Source organism: Hesperophylax consimilis, chromosome 25 (genome assembly GCF_061612785.1).
Source record: "Hesperophylax consimilis isolate HC1 chromosome 25, BYU_Hcon_1.0, whole genome shotgun sequence".
Taxonomy (NCBI): Eukaryota; Metazoa; Arthropoda; class Insecta; order Trichoptera; family Limnephilidae; genus Hesperophylax; species Hesperophylax consimilis.
Window position 1 is genome coordinate 20487246 of NC_142860.1, and position 26731 is coordinate 20513976.

Consider the following 26731-nt stretch of genomic DNA (forward strand, 5'->3'; position numbering starts at 1 on the left):
TCAAGGCCGCTCGTAATCGCCGTCGAAAGTACATTCATTGGTCGACATTCTTAAGTTTCGTCGAAGGTACATAACTACATACGCCAATCGTCAAAAGTCATACCACTCGAACAACGAGTGGGTCGAACAACTCTTTGATCGATTGGAATGACTTCGTTGAGAATTGAGGCCCTGGGCTTATTAGGCTAATGCATATACACGAGCTATAAACACAACCCAACTAAAAGAAACAACACACTAAGATCTAAACATTGTTTATTTTTATATTTTAGATTCAAATCCCTATCATAATAACATTATCACTGTAATACGTTGACCTCACAACAATGAGGTCTATATAATAAAAAAATAAATAATTTGCGACTCTTAATAGACTAACTATTATTAATATAAAAGTTAGTCTATTGAAAGAAGCAAATCATTTAGTCAATAATAATAGTAATTATTGATCAAAATGAGCAAAAATCAGTCATTTTAAATACATGTAGGATAATGAAAGATTTTTTAAATATTTATGTTGAGGGATCAGTAGGATTTATAGGCCCTGTTAGAAGTTCTACCGAGCCGAACCCTCTGATATGAAAATATCTGGAGTCGGTGAATTATTTTCCCATTTGATCTCTGGTGAGTTATGTTGTTCTTGTATTGTTTTGTATTTATTATGTTTATATAATGCACTTGCATAATGTGGATTGACTAGCTGATCATTTGTGGAAAAGTGTGTGGAAGGTTTTAGTTTTTCCTATGGGGAAGATTTAACCCGGACATAAAATCGGAAAATTTAAAAAATAAAATAGTTAGTCAATTAAGAGTCGCATATTATTTATGTTTTTATTATTTAGACCTCATTGTTATTTAGAGATTCAAATCGCTATCATCACCAACTATTATTAATATAATAGTTAGTCTATTAAGAGTCGCAAATTATTTATTTTTGTATTTAATAGATTAACTATTATTACATACAATAGTTATATATTAATATAGTGACTAACTATAATTATATTAATATAATTTAACTTTATTAATTAAGTATATTAATGTAGTAACTCTTATTATAATCGGAGTTATAAATAATAAAGATTATTATAATATTGTTATTATATACTTAGATTCTTTACAATTTTAACATATGATATGTGCCAAATGGGCGTCTAAAATAAATAAATCTTATTGTTATTTTTCGGAATAACTTATTGAGTAAAACCTCAAATTATAATATTTAAATATTGAAGACAATATTAGTGATTCTTAAACGCAAATCTGAAACAGAAAAATCAGAAAAGGAAACGGTCACATCTGGGACACGAACCCAGGACCCTTGTCTTTCCGGGACAATGCTCTACCAACTGCGCTAATGGGACCCTATCCTCATCGGTCACTTTTCTGATTTTTCTGTTTCAGATTTGCGTTTAAGAATCACTAATATTGTCTTCAATATTTAAATATTATAATTTGAGGTTTTACTCAATAAGTTATTCCGAAAAATAATAATTCATTTCTAGACTTGCAGAAAAAGTCAATAGATGTCGCACATTAAAAATAAAAACAATAAGATAGGTTTATCTATAAGACGCTGTCTAGGATTGCATTTAGTTCGGGTTGAATCTTGCGATCATACATAAAGATAGTTGCCAATAAAAATGTGCGGTGAAAAAATGAAGACAACGTTGGTAGTTCTTATTCGAAGTATGATACAGTTAAAAGTGACCGATGAGGATAGGGTCCCATTAGCGCAGTTGGTAGAGCATTGTCCCGGAAAGACAAGGGTCCTGGGTTCGTGTCCCAGATGTGACCGTTTCCTTTTCTGATTTTTCTGTTTCAGATTTGCGTTTAAGAATCACTAATATTGTCTTCAATATTTAAATCTTATTGTTTCCTAAGCTGAAACTTCCCTGCATGCCATTCTGTTCATTTTACATCATACGTCAGACCTGATGATGAACACTGTAATGCTGTCCGAAAGTTGGCGATGTTACAGAAGGAGGAAGCGCAACACGGCATTATACCCCAAAAAGAAACCACTATAATCTCTACATGCTTATTTATAACTCTCATTCCATTACATCTTTTTATGCAGCAATCCATTGACCAACAATCATTACAAAATCCATTATTTTTTGACATACGGAAATACGATTATTGACGAGCAATATCGTCAATTGACATACATAATACATACCACCTGATTTATATTAACGTATTATAATATCCAGTACAATTCGCGTACACGCTGTGAAATTCGATTACCAACAGATAAAATACTAAAAAAATTACGAGACACAGTCACAAACGTAACAACGAACAAGCCAGTAAAAAGTGACCACCTCAAAAAAAAATTCTATAATTTACACCGGACAAACGCTTCATGCGAATTTTTTTACACACTAGTATTTTACTAAATGATTTCCTTTCACTCTTATATACTGATTTTTGACGCGTAACATTCAATCACACATAAAAAGAAGCAATAAGTAGATAAAACTTGCGTGCATATAAAAAGTTACTGTTTAATTCGATGTGTTTAAAGTTTGTTGGTTGGTTTGTTTGACATTTTTGTTGTAAAAAGTGAAGTTAGTAACTTTCATTGGTAGACTGGTGTTTTAATGCTAATGGCTTAGTTTTGGTCAGTCTTTCGCGGTGGGTACTCGTTTGTAACGAGCGTTCGTCTGTTGCAGTAATTTTTGATTTTAAATTCATTCAGTTTAAATTGAACGGCTTCAATTTGTCATTGCGCAAAAATAAACTGAAGAAATTGCATAAAACTGATGCGGAAATTATTGCGAACAAATCACGTTTATTTAAGTACGGTGTCTTCAATAATATTTTTCATTTAATTGTTCTAATTTTGTAAAAATATATATTTTTAATTCTCTCAATTAAGTAAGTGAAAAATTACTCATTATTCCGAATTTTATACAAAAATTATGTGTCTTCAGAGTTTTTTGCGTTATTTAACAATTTGTGGGCAGAACAAAATCATCTAAGAGGTACGTAAATGTTTTTTTTCTTCTAAAATTGTAGCTTCTTATTTCAACCAATCTCATTTTTTTAAACTCAAAAATATTCCATATTTGAGAAGAAGCGTTTGAAAATTTTTTAATTACCTATTAGAATATTATTAACATATAAATAATCATATAATTTATTTTTGGGTAAAGTGACCAAAAAATAGATTTTAAAAACATTGTTTATTTTTTTAATTTAATTTTTTTTAAACACAAATATACAAAAGTATGTGGATTCATTATTTCTGTCTTTGATTTAAACCTTGTGTTACGAAATTTTCACTGTTAATTTGATCATTATTTGGGAATTCGAAACAACTCTAACGAAATAAAAATAATTGTAAAAATTTCGAAAAAAAACAAGATCTAAGGTTTAAAATAGATAATTTACAAGATATTTTACAAAATGATAAATTATGTACTGTAACTTAAAAAAATACTTTTCTGAAACACATTACTCGTTTTTAAAAATCTTGTAAAATGTTATTATAGAATGAAACACAATCATTTTATGTAAAAAACTTTTTAAGTGCACTTAACTATTCATTGTGTTATCGCATTATTTTATTGGTAATTATTTCAACATCTTTCTCCGGTTGTTTTTCAAATTTGCGCAAGATATTGGCAAAGTCTTGAAGTGTTAAAATTAGAGGTAAGATAAAATCACTGAAATTGTTTTGACCTAAAACAAATCGGTTGATTCACGATTCGATAAAATTAAAAACATTTCTTCTCGGTCTTGATAGTTGCCAACCCTTACTGAGATAATTGTTTTGTTGAAAAACTTTTTGCCGATAAGAATATCAGTCAAGCGAAAGATCAGTCGTAATGTTTCAGAAAAAAACATTAAAATTATTAAATATCAATATCAGTCAGGACTTGAACTTTTAAAATAAACTTAATTATTAATAAATCAATCTTTGACGAACATAATATCATCACCGCAATTGGGACTCGAACCTGGATCATCTGGTTTTAATGGGACTAGCGCTCTGACAACTGAGCTATTGCCACTTCATTACAATCCGTCATTTTTATCGATCTAATACTTTAATTTTTGAATTACTAATTTTATCTTCAATTATTTTCCACTTTTTGTGTGTGTGTGTGCGTGTTTGTGCAAAGCTCTACTTGAATATTTTTACAATCTAGATAGTGTGTCGGACATATCTATCCAATTTTACTTATTTTAACTATTTATATATATTTAACTGACTTTTTCGATAAGTCTGGAAAGAACATAAATTTTTACAAGAGTTAACTTTTTTTTATTTTCTGTTCCATATTTTTTTTCTCTGAGAGTTGTATCTTCGTCAACATTATTAAATGGTTTATAAGCTTCAAAAAGTTATCCCTATTCTTGTTTGTTCTACATAACCTTACTGTTTCTAATTTGTACTGTTTTATATGTGAAACTTATAATCATGATTATTTTTTTTTTGTACTGTTTCGTATGTGAAACTTATAATTTTGATATCAAAATACTAAAGTTAAATTGTACCTATTAATTCTCACCTACTTATTGTAATATCCTCTCGTCCTATAATGAGTTTTGTAACTAATCGGGATTGCTCTAGCAAGAAATAAAAAAAATAAAAATGAAATAATAATAAATTTTCCCAAAATTTATTTCAATGCAACTTTCAATATGCATTTTTCTCACATTTTCTTAAAATAGAATGACACGTTACTATATGTAACCCTGTATTCTTTTGCAAACAAATATTGTCATTCTCAAAACTTGATTATTCCGTTGCAACAATAAGGGAACTTATGCACGTATAATACATATTTTTTTATTAGTCTGCACTGTTTTTATCACGAATATCCTTCTAGAATAAAAAACATTTCAAAATAATTGTATAAAAATAATACAAACACTGATGTGAGGTGGACGGTAAATTGAATGGAATTAAGTACTGAACGAATGTAAACAAAAATCAAATAATAAATATAGATATATAAATATTTTAAAGAACATTGACTTCTCTATGATTAAAAGGTGTGTTCATAAAGCACATTTTCGTCACCCACCCCCACCCACGCTCAGCCACCCCCACCAAAATCTCTTACTTTCGATGTGACACCAGGGCTGTCTACTACCATAACCACTGGTGGGTGGCAGTGGCTGGTTGTGAAGAAAATTAGGCTGGTAAACACGGGTTTATTTTTATAATATATAAATATTAGTTTAGATTACATTATTTACTAACGCCTAATAAGGTTTTCACAAGAAAATTGACACTTTATTACAGTATGAAGAATATTGGTAGACTGTTTATTTTGATTTATAATTTTCAGAGTTAGCATTTGTCCTTTGTTTGTTGTTTTTTTGGGACCTTGTGCAAAGTTGCGCTACATTTAAGCTGTTCTCCGAAGAAGGAATGGTTAGGTTTGAAAACCGGTTTAAAAAAACTTGAAAAGTGGTGCATACGAAATTAAAATTACACCACACAGAGAGTCCAACTATACTATATGAGTGAGGCAAGGTAAATTTTCAGGGACGCAAAAACAAATTTATCCAAAGCTACCATTTTTTTCTTTGCATGATTGAAAAACTAACATAAAACAATTTTTGATAAAAGGGAATTGTGAGAAAAAGACGAGCATATAACTTTTAGTAATTTTTTTTCAAAGTTTATCTTCCACCAACGAGATACTCATTTGACGAAATAAATCAATGTTTGAAATATGAAAAAAAAATTCCGACACCAAAGTGTTCATTATTAATACAATTGTATTGTATGAATGTTATTTATCGATTTCATGTTTGAAGATGTGACTTAATTACCGAATAAATTGAATTCACTGTATGAAATGTTAAAATGTATGAAGCGCGGTGAATTCACTGTATGCAATGTTAAAATGTATGAAGCGCGGTGAAATCACTGTATGAAATGTTAAAATGTATGAAGCGCGGTGAATTCACTGTATGCAATGTTAAAATGTATGAAACGCGGTGAAATCACTGTATGAAATGTTAAAATGTATGAAGCGCGGTGAATTCTCTGTATGAAATGTTAAAATGTACGAAGCACGGTGAATGGATTTGTTTTGTTTTGTTTTAGGGTTAGATTGAGAAGTGTTTAATGTGCAGTTTTGCCGGTTTGTGTGATGGGCACTCTTTATTGAATTCGTTCAAGTAATTGAGAGCGATCTATCATATATATTGCTATTTTTTGTAAAATAAGTACGTCTGTGGAAAATCTATGACTTTTCAGTGATGAAATCCTGAAAAACGTGGCTGATTTATGATGACTCATATATAGAGATAGCCCAAAAATCAAGGTATCGTCGAAAACAAATTTGTACTTTCTCAATCTTTTCTGTGCCATGTTATGTACCTACTCGCGATTCAAGACTACGAGTTTATAACCTTTAACAAAACACATTTAACTATTCTTTAAATTTCAACGCGCTGATTCTATCACAGCAAATCTTTAATTGGACAATATAATCACTATCCACGTTCATAACCACAATAATTGCTACTGTTACGTTTCAATCGTTACAAGCAAACTGTCAGTACATCGTTGTCTACATAAAGTTTGTTCACCGTATTCGTGTTTTCAACCGTTCTCATTCGGATGATTACATAAAGTTATTGACTATACGTCGTTATAATGATTTGAATCCAAATAACACGACTGAAAACGCATGAAATGTCAAACATTAACATTTTTAAACTCTCTTACTGTCAAATCTATTTTAACAAAGACCATTTTGACCGGATAGTAGCCAAGTGGACACATTCGATGCATAGGGTTCCCATCCAGGCGTCGTGGATTAGATCGTCTAATTGCCATGTGCTTCATCATTGTACAAGCAGCATTTAACGCTTATTATTTTATGTACTTACTAATTGTAGCCCACCACGCGTAACTTTCAAGAGCATTTTCATTCCGGAACCTTCTATACTCACCGACACACTCCGCCAGTCAGTTTGGAACCTTATAGAACCTTCTTGAAGTTTCTCCTTCTAGAACCTTCTAGAGCATTCGAGAACCTTTATTAACTTTCTGGAACCTTCCAGACTCACCGACACAGTCGGCGGGCCCATTTTTAATAATCTGAGGCATTCGCGGCCCTTCTATAACAAATCACATTTTCGTCACCCACTCCAACCAACGTTCAGCCACCCCCGCCAAACTCTCTTACTTTCGATATGACACCAAGGGATGTCTACTACCGTAACCACCGGTGGGTGGCAGTGGCTGTTTGTGAAGAAAATTATGCGGGTAGAGAAACACGGGTTTCTTTGTATAATAGGTATTCGATTAAAATAGATTATTTATTAAAGCCTAATACACTTTCACAAGAAAATTGACAGTTTATTACAGTATGAAGAATACAAGTACTAACACTATGATTAACATCGAACTCAAATTATTACATTTTATATTGTAAACAAAGCAAATTGTAAAATATAAAAGTATGTATGTACATTAGGGTGTCCCAAAAAAATTAAAGTTGTTATTTTTCAACGCATACCCTCTAATTTTGTTTTAATAATGACAAAACACTTATAAATTTTTTTTCGTTTACTTTGGACAACTGCCACCCGTGCCGACTTGCATCGAAAGATGTCAGTACTTGTACATTAAGACGCCAGCGAGCAAACGTGTTGATGAGCTTGTAGTAACTTGCTATTTTGTTAACGAAAGTTGTAGTAAACGAAAATCACTCGTTCAGGCAAGATGTTGTTAGATTTACGCATTTCTAAAAAGAGTATATTTTTAATAGGAGTCGTAAAACACCAAATATCGGGTTCTAAAATGCCATCTAATGGACAAGTTCTTGAAGTTTTGTTCAACAATATCTGGAAAGTGAATTTAACTGTCAATATATACCAAATATAGCCATAGTTGGTTTTTTAAAGCTCTGTTTGAAGTAAAAATCAGTCAAATGACTATAAGCCCTGATATACCACTCTTCAAAAAGTTTCAAGATAACTGTAAAAATGTTGATCCCGATAAAATTCAATGCTACAGAGAAAATCTCACATTGCACCTAACCGCTTCCGAAATCAATGATTTGCTTGACTTTTACCGTACTGCACTGACAACAAAAATACTTTTAGATGACTATTGAGAGTTTTTAGAGCTCTGTGTGATATTTTAGAAAATTTAAGATTCGGCCTCCAGGTGCTCGATGGATGGCAAAGGCGCTTTATTCCTTGAAAATATCATTAATTTGTGCGCAATTTAAAATTACCGGTAAGGATAAGGCGGCACTTTTAGACGTTTGCCTGTTCATAGTAACATCCTATGTCAAGCCATGGTTACAATGTATTATAGCAGTTAAAGCACCTAACCGGGACTTGTGCTTTTTGAAATCGACGAAGGCTTAAGAAAAAATTGATGAAAACATCTCAATGGCAGCTTTATTTCTGTTCAGTAAGCAGTTATGGTATTTGACCGATGAAGGATCTATTTTATAGCTGTTTGACCATGCTGTGGATCAAACAACTAAAATAAAAATGCTCAAAATATCAAAAAAAAAAAATTTATCAACCCATGACAAACTTTACATCCCATCGAAGGAAGATCTTGATGGTAAATTGTATAGTAAGTTTATTAAGTAGTTTAAATTATGTTTTGTATTGAGGTTTTTGTTTATATCATAATTTAGTGACTTTTGTTTCAGAGAAAAATATTTACGACTTCATTTCAGTTAAGAGCAAGTATTTGTTTGATCGTCTGTACACAGATGCCAGTTTTCTTAACGAATTCCCTACGATGTGGTCAAATAATGCTTCGTATCAAGAAGTCAGAAAGAAGGTGTCGCCGCTGAGGGTAGTGAATGATACAGCTGAAAGAACTGTTAAGTTAATGCAAGATTTTCATGGCTTAATATCACGGTCAAAGAGGAACAAAAATTATTTTTGTTACGATGCGTTCAGGAACACAGGAAGATTTATCCTGACTGTAAAAAACAAAGTATGAAGAAAAAATTTAATCAATAAACCATGTTTAAATATAAAATACTACATAATTGAACATTTGTGCATTTTTATATTTTATTTATCCGACAAAAATGAAAGTTGAAAATCCTTCCATATTAACTCTGTACCATATGTTTGGCATCAAGTCGGCACGGGTTGCCGGTGTTTAATCAAAATAATATTTATTATATGAGTTATTGGAATCAAATGGAATAAAATAAGAGGGTATGCATATTTAAATTCATGAAAAAAAATACTTCCTTATGTCCTGGGACACTCTAATGTACATGCACACAATTATTCATGATTGTTGTAAACCAGTAAAACAGAAAACAAGGTATGTCATAACATTATAGACAGAAGAATTTAAAAAGAAAACAAAACGATGTAAACAATGAAAACTAATTAATACGCATTAGCCAACACCAATGCCATAATTGACATTGAATTTAAATAATAGAACCTATAATGGTAAATAAATAAAAACACTTATAAAGCCAATATTTTCATACATGCATGCATTCATAAATATGTGTGTTAAAAACAAAATAAAAAGGAGAGTGGTATAGTCAAGAAATGATAAAAATTAATTTTACTGAAATTAGTTGCCTTTTGAAACCCACAAAAATGAATTTTGATATATTTATTTATAAATACAAAAGAAATCATTTTTATTTAAAAAATAATATACTAAACAATTCTACAATGTAAGCATGCTAATAAACTCAACAATTATACAGCATAAATATGCTAATATAATGAACAAATTATGCAGTGTAAATATGCTAATATACTGAACAATTATACAGTGTAAACATGCTAATATGATTTAAATTAACTAAAATTAAAAATGAGGCTGTAGATATTTAGTATATAATAATTATTTTTGAACTAACTAACTAACCACCACGCCGTTTCGCTGCAGGGGTAGGCAGAGATGACGGAACGCCAAACAACTCGGTCTTGGCATACATACTCTTCTTTTATTCTGACTCTTGACATGGGCCGACTCAATTATTTGATTCACTTGGTCGTTTATTTTCTTCCTCTGGCGCCCTGACTTCTGCTACCTATTATTATTTTTTATTCTTCAATACAAGCACCCGCTAAACTGCCAAAGCAGTAATGAGGACATGACGGTACCCATACCCGCTTCCCAAATTATAAATCTATATATTATAACGATTTGAAAAAATACATTGTGTCAGAATAGCAAAAGAGTTTATATTAGACGACACATGAATGTGAATGGAGCAAGGAATGTATGCCAAGACAGAGTTGTGTGACGGTCTATGCTATCTGCCAACTCTTTCAGCGAAACGGTGTGTAGTTAGAAAGTTAGTTAACAATACTGTTGAATATTGTGTTCACCACTAATTAACTATCCCGCAGAAGTGGGGGAGTAGGTAGTACCCAAAATTACTATCCCCCTTCTATTAGCTTAAATACTCTACATATAATTTTAGTATTTTACGTATTTCTGCACAAATATGTTGAGGTAAAGTTGAGGATTCTCATAACCTGCCTCACTAGGCTACCGGCTAGCCTGTGTTGAGGCAGTCATTTTAATGGTTAGTTTAAATACTTGTGAGTATACCTACACATATTTGTTTGAGTATCACTCAAGTATTGTATAATCTTGTTGAAATGTACCTAAAATTTATATAGTCGTATGTATTACAGGAATTAGGAGTTAATCTTTGTTAACTATCCCTCAGCCAAGTGGGGGAGTAGGTAGTACCCAAAATTACTATCCTCCTTATATTAGCTTAAATACTTGACCGTAAATGCATATTATCGAAATTTAAAAATAAGCTTTGCTTCATTGTAGGTGATTTTAACTTAAACATTAATGACAAAATTGAAAATGGTTGCAAAAATGAATACATTAACTGTATGACTGAACAAAACTTCATATCTTGCATAAATAAAAACACAAGAGAAATAAAAGAACATACTCCATCCTGCTTAGATCATATCTGGACAAACGTAAATATTAAAAATCTTCACAAATTAAAATCAATTGTTTGGAAAACTAACATAACTGACCATCATTCATGCTTACTTCTATATAATAACAATATTAAACAAAAAAAACATAATATAATAACTAAAAAATCCACCATTAATATGACCATTCTCACTGAAAAGCTAAAAAAAAGAGGATTGGAACAATGTTTTAAACAGTGATGACACTGAAACATGTTCGACTAACTTTGAAAATACCCTGTCGCAACACATTAAAAATTCAACAAATGAAACAACAACACACATAAAATCTAAATTAAGATGTTTAAAGCCTTGGATTACACAAGGACTTATAATATCTATTAGAAACAAAGAAAAACTTTACAAGACAACTTTAAAAAATCCCCAAAATGAAAATGCATATATTTTATATAAAAAATATAAAAATAAATTAACAGCCTATATTTAAAAAAGTAAAGAAGATTTTTTTAAAAATAAAATATTATCCTCAGAAAATAACCAAAAACAAATGTGGAAAACAGTTAATTTGGCTATTGACAATACAAAAAAAACACAAAACGTAAAATATATTGAGCATGATAACAAAATTATAGATGCCAATATGCAACCTAAACAATGTGCAAACATATTTAACTCTTTTTTTGCTAATGTCGGAAAAAATCTTTTATCCCGGAAAATCATAATAATGAAAACTTACAGGAACGTAATATACTCTCAACGTTTGAAACGACAACAGAATGTGAAATCATAAAAATAATAGATAATATGAAAGTAGGTTCGTCTCCCGGTTTTGATTCTATTACGGCACATATGTTAAAATCTATGAAACCTTATTTAATAAAACCAATCACTCATTTAATAAACCTAAGTTTAACAAAAGGAATATTTCCAACGAACTACAAAAATACAATAATCTCACCTATTTACAAATCTGGAGATCCACATCAAGTAACAAATTATCGACCAATCTGTTTAATTTCAAATATAGGAAAAATCTTTGAAAAAATAGTAAAAAAACAATTAGTCAATTTCCTAGATAATAATAAAATACTACACAAAAACCAGTTTGGATTTATAAAATCTCTCAGCACACAAGATGCTATTGCTAACGTAACTTCATACATTTACGAATCTTTAGATAAAGGTAAAAAATGTGCAGGTATATTTATTGATCTAAGGAAAGCCTTTGATAGCATATCGCATAAGATTCTACTAAAAAAAATGAATAATATAGGCATAAAAGACAACGCGATTAAATGGATTTCAAACTACCTAAAAAATCGACCACAAGTCGTAAAAATAAATAATGTTAATAGCGATAAAGAACATTCTGACTTTGGAATCCCGCAAGGTACAGTGCTTGGACCAATTCTTTTCACCATATATGTTAACGACATTTTCTTTCAACCACTACATGGCCAAATTACTTCGTATGCCGACGACACAGTTCTAATAATAAGCGAAAAAACTTGGGAAAACGTAATACTTAAAGCCACTGAAGACATAAATACTCTTAAGAATTTCTTCGACATTAATTTGCTATCACTAAATAGCGATAAAACATATGTAATTCCATTTGCAATACACACAAAAGACATCCCTAAAAATTTTAACATCATCATTCATGACAATTCCAAAATACATAATAAAAATTACTGTCTCCAAAACTGCACAATACTAAAAAACACAAACACAATCAAATATCTAGGAGTAATTATCGATAAAAATTTGAATTGGAAGGAACAAATATATCAAATTGTAAAAAAAATCAGAAAACTGATATATGTATTTTTAAGAATCAGAAATTTTTTATCTTTAAAAAACCTATATTTAATATATTATGCCTTGGTCCAATCAACGCTACAATATGGTATCATTAGTTGGGGATCCACATACAAAACTAACCTTACTCCAATAGAAGTGGTACAAAGGTTAATAATTAAAATAATATTACGAAAACCTTCCGATTACCCAACGGATCGATTATTCGAAGAATTTCAAGTGCCTTCATTTAAAGATCTTTATATTAAAAATGCACTAATTCAAATCATAAAAGAAAAAGACAAGTATCAATTTCTAACTGAAAACCGTACTAGACTTAAATATATTTTTCCATGCCCAAAATTAAACACTTCCTTTGCACAAAATTATTACACTTACCGGGCAAGAATTTTTTTCAATCGACTACCTGAAGAAATTAGAAACATTAATGATAACATCAAAATAATAAATACTGTAAAAAAATATTTTAAAGACAAACTCACAAAAAATAAAAATGTTTCCAATTGAATTAATCTTAAGAATAACTCACTTCATGAAAAATAACTCACTTCATTTAAATGAGTTTAAAATCATTTTATTTTTAATTACATACTTATTGCAATAAAACAATGTACACTCCTCTTCCAGCCACAAGCTAATGCTTCTATGGAAGAGGAGTCCTGAAATATTTGATCTTATATTGTAACAAATAAACAAAAATGTACTTATATAATAAATGTAATAAATAATAAAAAATAAAAAATAAAAAAATAAAAAAAAATAAAAAAAATAAAAAAAATTAAAAAAATTTAGTTTTTGACGTATTTCTGCACAAATACATAAGTTACCATTAATAATTCACTGAATAATTGGGATTTCTTTAGTTTAAAAGCCCATAAGACAGAAAAATGCATGGGGTCGTCGGAAGACCCCTTGGTTTCAGACAGAGACGATTTGGCATCTTGGCCTGCCAAGAGTTAAAAAACAATTCGTTACGTTTGTTCGGATTTTCAACTAGAAATGCATTCACGAACCTCGTGTACTCACTTTATTTATGCAAACACGCTAACCGGTTTCGGCACGATGTGCCTTCATTAAGCAGATATGCATGTTGTGATTAACGTGATTATCCACAGTATGTAACTGACTAAATGCAATACATATAAACATGATGTTAATTAATTAATAGAGAACAACACTGTCTTTAAAACGTACCATTAAATGTACTTATTTTTAATGTGAATATCGCACGAGAGTCTCAATTCTCAACCTGAAGCCAGTGAGACTATGGTATCCCCAATTTGGGTATGTTGTCAGGCTGCAAGTAGTGGCGAGGGGAAGGAGATTTAGAAGTACCTGGATCTTCAGTTCTGGTCACCAAACATGGTTAAACCCTTTAAATCAACAATTCTGAATGGTGGTCTTATACCAGGGTGATACTGAAAGTATTTTTTACTCTGGTAGGACATAATTTTGTCATCAATCTGTTTTTAATACTAATATACTGGGTTTTCCAATAAGAGGTGTTATTTTGATATTTAATCGTAAAAGATCAATAGTTTTGTTGTTTGTGTGGCACGTAGCGCCGTTTTGTTGAAAGTAAACGTTTTTCAGATCAATACCATCCAATTCCGGCCATAAAAAATCATTAATCATCTCTCGATAGCGCAATTTATTCACCGTAACTGTTGCTCCAGCCTCATTTTCGAAAAAGTAAGGTCTAATGACTCCTCCGGACCATAAACCGCACCAAACAGTCACACGTTGAGAATAAAAAGGCTTTTCAACAATAACTCTTGGGTTTTCCGAGACCCAGATGCGACAATTTTGCTTGTTGACGAAGCCACCGAGGTGGAAATGGGCCTCATCACTCAAGATGATTTGCATTTGATTCACTCAAGTGAAATTTAATAATTTCAATACGTTGTTGAAGCGTGTGTCGTTCCATTTTTATTAATGGCGTAGTTTTTACTTGTAAAATGTCAAAAAATTACAGCTTCAAAAGTAACATCTACCGAAATAACGGGCTGTTCAAAATAACACCTCTTATTAGAAAACACTGTATATAATAATTTCATTGGTGAAATTATTGTTTCTTAATTAGTAATTCCTACTCGTAGTAGGAAACCAAAAATCAGGTTAGCATTAAGCTTAATAAAAATTGCAAATAAACATTTTTCGAGGTCACATTTATTGAGACAAAATTAGCACTGTAATTTTTAGGTTAAAAAAACTTAACTTCCTCGTAATAACATAAAATTTTATTTGAACATTTGATTTTTGACGATTCACAGAGAATCTCCTTTTTCAAATACTTTATTTAAAATCGTTCGATGTAACAAAAACAAATCAATACTAGCCCTCCGTCACACGGGTCGGTAAGCAATCGGCCTAAACTGAATTCTGCAATACTCAATGCGCAGAAAAGTTCCACTCAGAACTGTGCTGCAGACCTAGCTAACTTAATTTTCTGCGCAGGTTCTTCATTCTTTCATTCTGTTTATATCTATTGCTTGCCGATCCGTGCGACGACGGGCTTGATTTGATACAATTACATCCACAGTCCAAATTAATGGTAGATAATAATTATTGAGAACTTTTGTTTTTATTTGTTAAACATTCATAGATTTTTTTTCACTTAATAAAGTGCTTATCTGAAGTTAAGGCGATGTACTACGTCGTGTAATATTTTAAATTAAGCCGCTATCAATAACAACCCTTACGTAGATGGCGATAAGGTTTAAATTCCCGCTTAACACCATCCGCATGTTTTGATTTATGCAAGAAAAAAACATGGCCAAAAGTGCCTTTTATTTTATTTTGTGGATTTTCAGGCATAAATATTTAATTTTTTTCCGAACATTTTATTAATAACTTAATTTTCGACTGGCTTTGCGAGCTATTTTATACTATTGGAAATTAGCTAGTAGCTACAGAAACCATTTTTACATTTTTAATCGAATTTCTCAAATTACATAAAACCAAAGATTCAGTTTAATTATTTGTGTTCGTTAAAGAATCGAAAGAATTCAACGAAAAAAATTGAAATATTTAAATTATAAACTAAACTTCATAACATTTCCAACAATAACTTTTCGAAATATTGTACAGAAGTAGCGCATACGCTTATAAATTAATACGTAAGTATGAAATATATCGTCAGCATTTCCTATCCTTATCCTATATTCCTCTTCCTCTCACCTAAAAAAAAGCTCTTATCTCTTTTACCAACTTTAATTAACTTCATGTATTTATTATATCTTTGTACTACATAATCTGTTTGTTTCACACAAATAAATAAAGTATAGGTTAATCACAGCTGCTCTATTGGCTGCCTAGATAGCTTAGCGCTTAGAGCAGTCGCCTGGTTACGCAAAACCTTCCAGATCACAAGGCCCGGGAGACTGAATCAAATTAGCCTCCTAACACTAGTATGAGAACCTCCAAAAATGTATTTTTATTTGTTTTTTGAAATTAACTAAAATATGTTAAGATGTTTTAATAAATAAGATAAAATTGAAAAAAAAACTAAAATTAATATTTTTGTAAAATCCCATACAGGTTAGGAGGCTGCTTTGAATGAGTGTCCCGGCCTTGTGATTTTTGTATATAACTGAACTGCCCCAGCAACAATATTTTATAATCCATTTTATTAGCTTCCATTACTATCCTGGGTAATAAGAACTACATATTATGTTAGTTAGTGCCAGAATTTCCGCATTGAAAAAAAATTCCGATCTAGTTAAAACTAAAACTTATAAGTGACGGGAAGCAAAGGATAAAAATTATGAAAACGTGTCCAAATTGTGGGTAGGTTTTCGGCCTCCGTAGTCGAGGGGTGAGTCTCTCGACTAGCAAGCTGGAGGTCGCGGATTCAATTCTAAATTTAATTTGATCAATTTGTATTATTTCATAAATTACTATGTAGGAAGTTTTCGGCACGTTCCATTGTAGAAGATACTCTCAGTATCGCCCTAGTTTAAGACCACCATCCAAAATTAAAGTGACCAGATTTGAACAGCCAGGTAATTCCCCACCATCATCTTCTCCATCTCCTTTCCCTTTCAACTACTTTCAGCCTCACAACGTACCCCGATTGGGGATGCTTCCAGACGGGATCAGTTTGTGACTGTTGTGCGGTCTTACACAAAAAATGTGGTTAAACCCAAGCTTTACCACTGTTAAGCTTGAGTTTTGTCACATTAAAGAGAGAATTCACTAAACATATACTTAGTTACTCCGTCATACTTGTTAGGTACCTATTTTTATGTTTACATGTTGATTGTGATTGGAAAATAAATAAACTGATAATTTGTTAACCTTGAAAGTTATTTTAAAAACCTAATTGATTAGATTGACCTTATCTTGAAGGTAGACTTGTAATTACATAAGCATTGTTTAATTGATGTCCTAAACTGCTTCGTTCATATTTAAAACTTCAATCAACATAATCGAAATGGTTAAGGATTATGTGCATTAAAATCGCATTTGAATCATGAAGCAGGCTTGTAAAAAATGCAATTTCGATGTAAACTTCGGTAAACGTCAAATGTAACATTGTTATTAAGGCGATGCACTATGTCGTGCAATATTTTAAATTGAGCCGCTATCAATAACAACCCTTACGTAGATGGCGATAAGGTTTAAATTCCCGCTTAACACCATCCGCCTGTTTTGATTTATACAAGAATAAAACATGGCCTAGACGTAAATATATAGGTTTTTTTCTGATCATTTTATAAATAATTTAATTTGCCACATTAAACAATAAAATTATAACCGAAAATCGGTTCGTAAGTAGAAGATTTTGAACTTTAAAGCAGTTTTCATAGGCCTTATAAATTATTTTTTTCTGGGCTTATAAAAAGACTTATCTAAAAAATACTCGAATATTTCAAAGGCGTATTAAGGCGTATAAGATGTATTCTACTCGCAGTATTTAATTAAAGCATCTGAAACATTTCTAGGCGACCACATTTTCAAACCAAAAACACATGATTTTGCATTACTACGTATGGCATCGCTTTAAATTGTATACATTTGAAAGGATTAGATAAAGGAATAATCTAACAAGGCAAAAGTATCATGTCAACGAGACCCCGGAAAACATGGCACTGTCAAATGAATCAAATATTTAAGTCAGGTCATGTTAAGATTAGGAATAAGAGAAGCTGTTTTATAAAACCCTACTGGGTGGAAAGCATTCAATCCGGGCATTCAGCAACATTTTGTTTTTTTTGACAATTGAAAGGTTCCCGTTAAATGCTGATTCTAAGACCGTTTTAGCCTTTGAATAAATTCTGAGAGGCAGAAGAGTAAACTAACATTTGTTTAATATTTTCAGCTTCTTACAATTTGATAGAAAGCTGAAAGGGGGACTTTTCATTGTCAAAATATAAAATGGCGCTGAATGACTATTTGATGACAATGTTAAATTTGAATTTTTGCGAAATTACTAGACCTTAAGGGGAAGCTACAACACAAAAATGTGTATATTCTTGGTATGCCTTATATTGTCACAAATTTAGGTTATAGGCATTAAAATCGCTTGACAAACGGAGTCTAGAAACGTTCGATTTCAAAGCACAAAAGTGCTTTTTGTTTATTTTGTAGATAATTTCATAAGAAAGCAAAAAAATTAAATCAAAGGTAACTGTCACAGATAATCTTAGCTATAATACTTTATTTTTTTAAGTTGTTTCCTTTAAGCGTTCATACATTCTATTAAAAATATATTTTTTTAGTAGTTTACATTTATATTTTTATTGAGTAATTTATTTTTTATTTGTATTCTACTCAAGGAAAACGATAGGAAAACCTTCAATTTATGTAAATCATATTTTTGGTATTCATAATGTACACCTATTTGTTATAAAGATTAATCAAAATAGTTATTTAGCATTAAGCTTCGTCTTGAAGTCTTTTATCTGCTTTCAAAAATGCTATTTCATATTATGTTACATAAAATGGTATTTCATTTTATGTTACATAAGAATGGTATTTCATATTATGTTACATAAAATGGTATTTCATTTTATGTAACATAAAACAGTATTTAATTTTATGTAACATAAAATGGTATTTCATTTTATGTTACATAAAAAATTAGCGAATCCATTTGAAATTAACTTCAAGCTGGAATATTTGGTGACATGGTATTTTTTTTTGTTTGGGTGGGAGTGGTTAAAGCTCTTAAGTGCGTTAGTACTAGTATTATGAAACAAAAATAGTTTTAAAAAAAAAATCACGTGATGCAATTCATTTTAAATATTTGTATCACTAAAATCCCTTCACATATCGTTTACAGACTGGTTCAGATAATTCATTTTAAAAACTTCTTTTCGTTGCTCCTATCAAACAGCATGGTCCAAAAATATTCATAATTAGAATGTCTAATTAAGGCGATGCACTACGTCGTGTAATATTTTAAATTGAGCCGCTATCAATAACAACCCTTACGTAGATGGCGATAAGGTTTAAATTCCCGCTTAACACCATCCGCCTGTTTTGATTTATGCAAGAAAAAAACATGGCCAAAAAGTGCCTTTTATTTTATTTTGTGGATGTTCAGGCATACATATATATTTTTTTTTCGATCATTTTATAAATAACTTAATTTGCCACACTATACAATAAAATTATAACCGAAAATGGGTTCGTAAGTAGGTGATTTTAACTTTAAATCAGTTTTCATAGGCCTTTACACTATTTTTTTCTGGGCTTATAAAAAGAGTTATCTAAAAAATACTCGATTATTTCAAAGGCCAAGATGTATTCTACTCGCAGTATTTAATTAAAGCATCTGAAACATTTCTAGGCGACCAAATTTTCAAACCAAAAACACATGATTTTGCATTACTACGTATAGCATCGCCTTAAGTATGTATTCTTATTTTTAAACTATGAGATTTTGCCGAAATTTCAACTTCCTGCCTGTTTTATACGGATTTTCATATATGACTAATTTCTACATATTGTTCAGCACATAGACAATTATATACAAATTATCTAAGCAATCGTAGTCCCGATTCGCCAAGTCCGTTTTTAAATGGTTCCAAAATCAGCGAAGGATGTGTATAGTTGCCTTGAGTCACGTCCGCTTAGTGAAAATTTCCACACAACCAGTTTAAAAACAATAAATAAAGCAGTTTTCTGGGATACTACAGGTGTGACGTCTGAACGCACCGAAATTGGTTGACCATTTTTAATAGTCAACCGTGAAAATAACCAAAACATCAGTAATCAGTAAAGTCAATTAACCTTTTGTTAGAATTTTTATGCGTTAAGCCGTTATACTCCTGAATATTAAAATATTTTTAGTAAATAATATTATTATTCAATTTATAAAAACAGTCTGATAATGCTTGAGAGGGCGAAACAACTGTCACACGTAATAATAATTACTTAGTAGAACTTGTTTGTAAATAAACTGTTTTTATAAATCGAATAATAATATTATTAAAAATTTAGGCGTATTAGATTTATCAAAAAAATTATATATAAAGATGCAAAAGTCGGTCATTTTGAATACATGTAGGATAACAAAAGATTTTTTAAATATTTATGTTGAGGGATCAGTAGGATTTATAGGCCCTGTTAGAAGTTCTACCGAGCCGAACCCTCTGATATGAAAATATCTGGAGACGGTGAATTTTTTTTCCCATTTGATATCTGGTGATTTGACGTGTTGTTGTTCTTGTATTGTTTTGTATTTATTTTACTTATATAATGCACTTACATAATGTTGATTGACTAGATGATCATTTGTGGAAAAGTGAGTGGAAGGGTTAAGTTTTTCCTTTGGGGAAGATTTAACCCGGACAACTAAATCGGAAGTAGAAAAGTAAGTCATGTATAAAAGAAATAAAAATATATAATGGAGTTCTACAAATTAAACTTGAAAACAATAAATATATTTTTGTTATTTGTTTTTGGGGTGTTATGCCGTGTTGCGCTAATTTCTTCTTTAGCCAAAGTTTCGAACAGCATTGCAGTGTCCATCATCAGGGCAGATGTGTTATTTGAGGTTGTGGTGAAATGTGAGCTTAAGTATGAGGTTGTGATACCGTGTTGCCAGCTCCAACCCTCTGAGCTAACATTAACGTATCATTTTTTTTTATTTAAAGTGGTTTTCTTCGTTTAGCTCTGGTGTATCCGTCAATTACCGGATACCATAACTATTGAGCTTTGCGCAACACGGCATAACACCCCAAAAACAAATAACAAAAATACTTTTGGCCGTGAAAATCTTAAATCATATTTGAATAAATATATTGTCAGGTTATTTGTAACCCGAAAATGTTTGTCTTTTTATATTTAAAATACTTTATATTATTTCAAATTAGTAATTTTTGAAATAATCATTAAATATAATTTACTTGCGCACGCCGGGATTAGTACCCGCGACCTCCAGCTTGCTAGTCGAGAGCCTTACCCCTCGATAACGAAGACCGTCAAAGACATTTAAAATATTGGAATGATCTGCAGAAAAAAAACTTTACAATAACTTAAAAGGATTAAGGCTATCCAACAACTAGATATATATTATATTTATAGAGTGAATTGATAACAAAGTAATAGTTACGAGAGGATATTTCAGTTGGAAGGTTGCAAATGGATTCCCATGAAAAATGGTAATACTACTTATTTTTGGAGCGCTGCCAGTCTGCATTTAGTTATTTTTTATTCACTTTATATGATTGTAATTATAGCTGGCAAACGGATGAACATTGATAGAGTAACCTCAGAGAACAAATACAAAGTGTTACAAGATGTCATTTAAAAAAAAAAAGTGTATCGCTAGCAAGAACCTGGCATCACTGGCAGCACCTTTTTTACAATGAGTTTTTAACAATTCTTTGAACAGTAGGAGCACATCGTTCCAGAGTAAAAGATACTCTCAGTATCGCCCTAGTATCGCTTAACAAGATACCCATAGTCCACATTAATATGTTTTAACATTTCCTAGCCACAATTTGGAAATATTTTTTTTATATTATCTTTATTTTGTTATGCATACAAACGAATTATAATAATAATCGTATAAAAAGGTCAAATCTTCCACGTGGGCTACACGAATAAATATGTAAAATGTGTCCATGAAAATATTTAACGAAAATGATATTTTTGTCTTATTAGTATTAAAATCTAGTCAAATCGCTTGAAGACACCATAAAAATATTTACATTATATATTAGTTATAATAAAATTAGTTAAATTTATAACTTTGGAATTAGTATTTATTAGCCACCACATTTTATGTACTTTTTTTTTTTTTTTTTTACAGTATTACCGCACAAGAGTCCCAACTGCTCCCGTCTGGAGCCAGTGAGACTATGGCATCCCCAATTGGGGTATGATGTGAGGCTGAGGGTATTGGGGAGGGGAGGGAGATGGGGAAGAGGAAGGTGGGGAAGTACCTGGCTATTCAGATCTGGTCACCAAACACGGCTAAAGCCATTTCAAGCAACGTTTCAATTCTGAATGGTGGTCTTACACCAGGGCGATACTGAGAGTATCTTCCACTCTGGAACGTGCCGCAAATATACTATATATTATTTTAAATTAATTAATTGTGAAATAACACAAATTAATCAAATAAAATTTATTTGCGCACGCCGGGTTCGAACCCGCGACCTTCGGATCTGTAGTCAAAAGCGTATACCACTAGACCACGCCGGCCTTTAATTGATTTCCTGGTTATTTAAAGACTTATTAAATCTTATTTGATACGAGAATAAAATAAGTTAGTTATAAAATACGTCAATAGACGATAAATATCACACATTATTCATAGCGGCTTCAAATAAAACTATTAAATTGAAAAAAATGATTATCAGTAAATATATTCTACTATGGATCTTATTAAAATATTTGGTTAAATCCATAAATTGTAGACAGAATTTTTTAAAATTATTTTTATCACGCCGGAGTTCACAGTTCTAGATTTTTGCTACTTGAGACAAAAAACTGAATTTTGCTACATAGTTATGATTGACTTAGGTTCCTTACAACCTTTTAAGGGCCATTTATGTAAGGTTCGTAAATCTCAAAATCAACATCACAGCACCCAGATATAACATCTCATATGACACATATAATATAAAAGGAAAATATGAATAAATACATTAATAATTATAGTGTTATCGAATCCGTGATTTTCATATATGATTCATCCAAGGTAACTTCCTTAAACTACCCAATCAAAGTTACCAAAGAGGTTAGCCTTTACGTTATTTATTAAGTTCAAATAACAGTCAAAAATTGTTTTGAATAAATTTTTAAATTGCTTGAATAACCGTCCGAATAATCACATAATATAATAAAAATATTTTTTAAGGTCAACAATCTATATAAAAGTATAACAATCTCTTATTAACCGAGTAGGTACCATTCAAATTTAATTTCTTGACCCGAATCAATTCATAAAACGTAATAAACCGTAAGACAATTTTTTTATTGTCGTTTTGAACATAAGAGGATTACTAGAATTTTCTTGAACTCATTTGTGTAATTCGTCATATGACAGGATAATAGAATAATTACAGTTGGATTCTATATATATATATAAGCTTTATTTTTAAGTGCATTTAAAGATTATTCCAAATAGAATATTTATTATAGGAGTTTTTTTATATACACTGTTATTTTTGTGAGATAAATAAGTAATATTTGATCGTTTTATTGCTGCTGGAATAACGGGCTAACATTTTTATAGATTTCTGATCTGGAGTAGCACATTTAAAAGTTTTACTGTGGTGTTTAAGCATAATCGCATAGTTTTTCTATGTAGAATATTGTACCCGAAATGCAAAAATAAATCGCAATTTCATTTCCGTCATAAGTTACGGAGCTTTCTATCTGTTTAAATCAATAAAATAGATATATAAAGTTAGATAATTGAAAATAATACCCGCTTGACAGCATTTCACGTGGTTGAATCATTTGTGAACAGAACCTATTGAAAAAATCCTCGGCTATGAATCCAGAGGAGTGTAATTTTAAAAAGTGTGTAATTTTAGTAGATGTTATTAAGAGTGGTAGCGTCACACAGTAACGCTCCGGTGTAATACCACTATTCAGAATCGAAACATTATTTGAAATGAAATTTACCGTGTTTAATGACCACATCTGAATAGGTAAGTACATCAGACCTTTCCTCGTCTCCTTCTTTTCACTTCTATCAGCCTCATAAAATAACCCGTTTGGAGATGCCATAGTCCCACCGGCTCTAGTCGAATGGGAAGAAGTTGGAAGTCTTGTCTTTAATCAAATAAAATAAATTTTATGAATAGTTCAAAGTTAATACTATTCCGATATTTTTTTCAAAAAATATTGCATTACAGACATTACCAGTATACCTCATATTATATTTGGACCAAGATGGTCGGAAGAACCTTTTCCATTATAGTTACAGAACTAGCTGAAGTATAGCCGGCTCTGGAAAATTTATCTCTACTTAAACTAAATAACTAACTAACTAACCATCACGCCGTTTCTCCGCAGGGGTAGGCAGAGAGGACGGACCGCCAACACACGGCCCCACCCACATGGCCCGACTCAAGTATCTGATTCTCTTGGTCGTGCCATGTCTTTCTCGGGAGTCCCCGACTTCTGCTACCATTCACATTTGCATCGTATATTCTCCTTACACTCCTTTCTTCGCTCATTTGCTCCACATGCCCAAACCATCTAAGCGTCCCTTTCTTGTTCTTATTCATTACGCTTCCATCAGCCTTGCACTCTTTGCGGATCTCCACATTTCCCACACGATCATAAATGGTTTTACCACACATACGCCTCAGGGAGCTCATTTCATTATTATATATAAACCTTCGGGAAAAAATTCTCTAAATGATAATATTGACAAAATCCGTGGCGTAGTTTAGAAGAACTAAGAGCACAAACAGACAGACGCGGATAGCGACTTTATTTTATACTATTTAGAGAAGAGATTAGAACATATAGAACATACTCGTACAAACAAAATATATTGCGTTGTTTCATTTCAATTCGTTCAAAATCACACGTATTTATGCCGAGTCATCGAATTCACATAATTAACATTCAGGACAACATCTTCAACAAATTATCATAAAAAATATTTTCGACAAATTCATATTTAATCGTGGCACTAATCATTTCACTTTATTGGTGTTTATGGGACCCATTTTCTTGTCCTTTCTTGTTGACCGCAGTGTACCCAGTTTGCACCCAAATTGAAAACAACCAAATGTTTTTTTACCTTAATAAAGAGGTCGTTGGTGTCTCGGGTACATTACACGGTGATTGGTAACTTCATATTCATGCATCGTCTCCATAGACATATGAATATTAGTAGACCTGCCCTAAGTGATTAAAAGCGTATTATTCCCCACTCCCCATACCGGTTCCATTGGAGCCGGCTGGGCTCGCGTATGGCTTCCCGTGAATCTTGAGAATGTGACGTCATCATTCTTGTTCGAACTAGCGTCGAGCTATCGTTTAGGCATTTTATGAAATAACACGGCAAAATAGTGGCCTGTGCTATGAAAACTTGTAAAAATAGATGTGAAAAGGAGAATAAACCCAATTGTCGTATTACATTCCATATGTAAGCATCATTTTAAGCTTATTCACATCGTATAATATGAATCAGTTGTAGAAACATATACTATTACATCGAGATACATCTGGTCGAATGTAGCGATTCTCAAGTGTGCGCATCGTTGTTACTGGGAAGTAAATTATGAACACATATAAAAGTGTCTTAACTAAATACGTAAACAAAATATTCGACTCTGAAAATAGAAGAAATTTTTTTTTGCCGAATTTGGACTTCGCAAATTTGTTCATAACGTGGCGAGTAATTTGCGCTCCCATGTAAAAATGTCTATTCATTCAACTTCTTGACAAAAAGTTTGAAGAATTTAAGGTACAATTTCTGGAAATCATCAGAAACGAGTATAAAGAAGAAATCGAGGAATTAAAAAATAAAATATTAACTCTAGAAAAAAAAATTGATACAAAAAAAAACAACAACCTTGAAAAAACTCTGGAACAAAACGCCGTAATACAAAGTGAATTTAAAGAATTACAAAAACAATTGGATGCTAACGAACAACACGCACGCATTAATAACATAGAGATCATTGGGATACCAGAAAAAAAACAAGAGAACCTGACGGAGATTATCGAAAGGATCTATTCAGAATTAAATATAGTAAGCGACGACATTGAATACGCCACCCGAGTCACCCCCAAGGAGAAGATTGAAGGAAGACCGCGGAATATTATAGTAAAACTAAATGGCAGGAAACAGAAAGACGAAATCATAGCAGCAATCCGGACAAGAAGGGGCCTAACAGCAGAGGATATTAACTTTAATGGAAAACAACGGATCTATATAAATGAACATTTAACTCATAAAAACAAAGTACTCTACAAAAAGGTCAGAGAGTTTACCAAAATTAATAAATTCAAATTCTGTTGGATAAAAAATTGTAAAATTTATGTAAGACTTAATGAAAACACAAATCACCATTGCATAAATAATTATAATGATCTAGAAAAACTAAAAACATACAATATTTCCATCAACTAACTTTCCAGCAACTTTATATTAACTGCACTATATACTTAATACAATGGAATCTTTAGAATTATACTAACAAAACTTAAGAGGTCTCAGAACCAAGACACATATTTTTCTTCAAAATGTATTATTAAACAACTATGACATTATATGTCTCAGTGAAACATGGCTTAACAATTCAATCTTTAATGAGGAACTTTTCGATCCACGGTACCATATTTACAGACGAGATAGAGATTATCATAACCTCAATCAAAATGGTTATGGTTATGATTTGATTTATATGCACAATATTGTTTGTATTCTTATGGTTACCAATGTATCGATAATCTTTTATTTTATATAAATTTTAGTTTTTTTTTCCCCTTTATTTTTATTTTTGTTGTATTATTTTGTTCTATTATTTTATACAATTCTTTTATTTTATATAATTATAACTTCACATTTCTCATAAAT

The 26731-nt window shown here is 31.3% G+C and overlaps 2 protein-coding genes across 3 annotated transcripts in view; one reads left to right on the top strand and one right to left on the bottom strand.

Moving 5' to 3' along the window:
* The window catches only part of Osi17 (DUF1676 domain-containing protein Osi17), a 159396-nt gene that overhangs the window by 117422 nt on the left and 15243 nt on the right, over positions 1–26731 (bottom strand). The window lies entirely within an intron of this gene.
* Positions 2637–26731, top strand: part of LOC149411655 (ABC transporter G family member 20) — a 177762-nt gene continuing 153667 nt past the window's right edge. Inside the window, exon 1 of one of the 2 annotated variants that reach the window (XM_089646950.1) lies at positions 2637–2883. The gene's annotated coding sequence lies outside the window, so the exon portion shown is untranslated. The remainder of the gene's footprint in view (positions 2884–26731) is intronic. The other variant, XM_089646951.1, reaches the window with a different exon arrangement.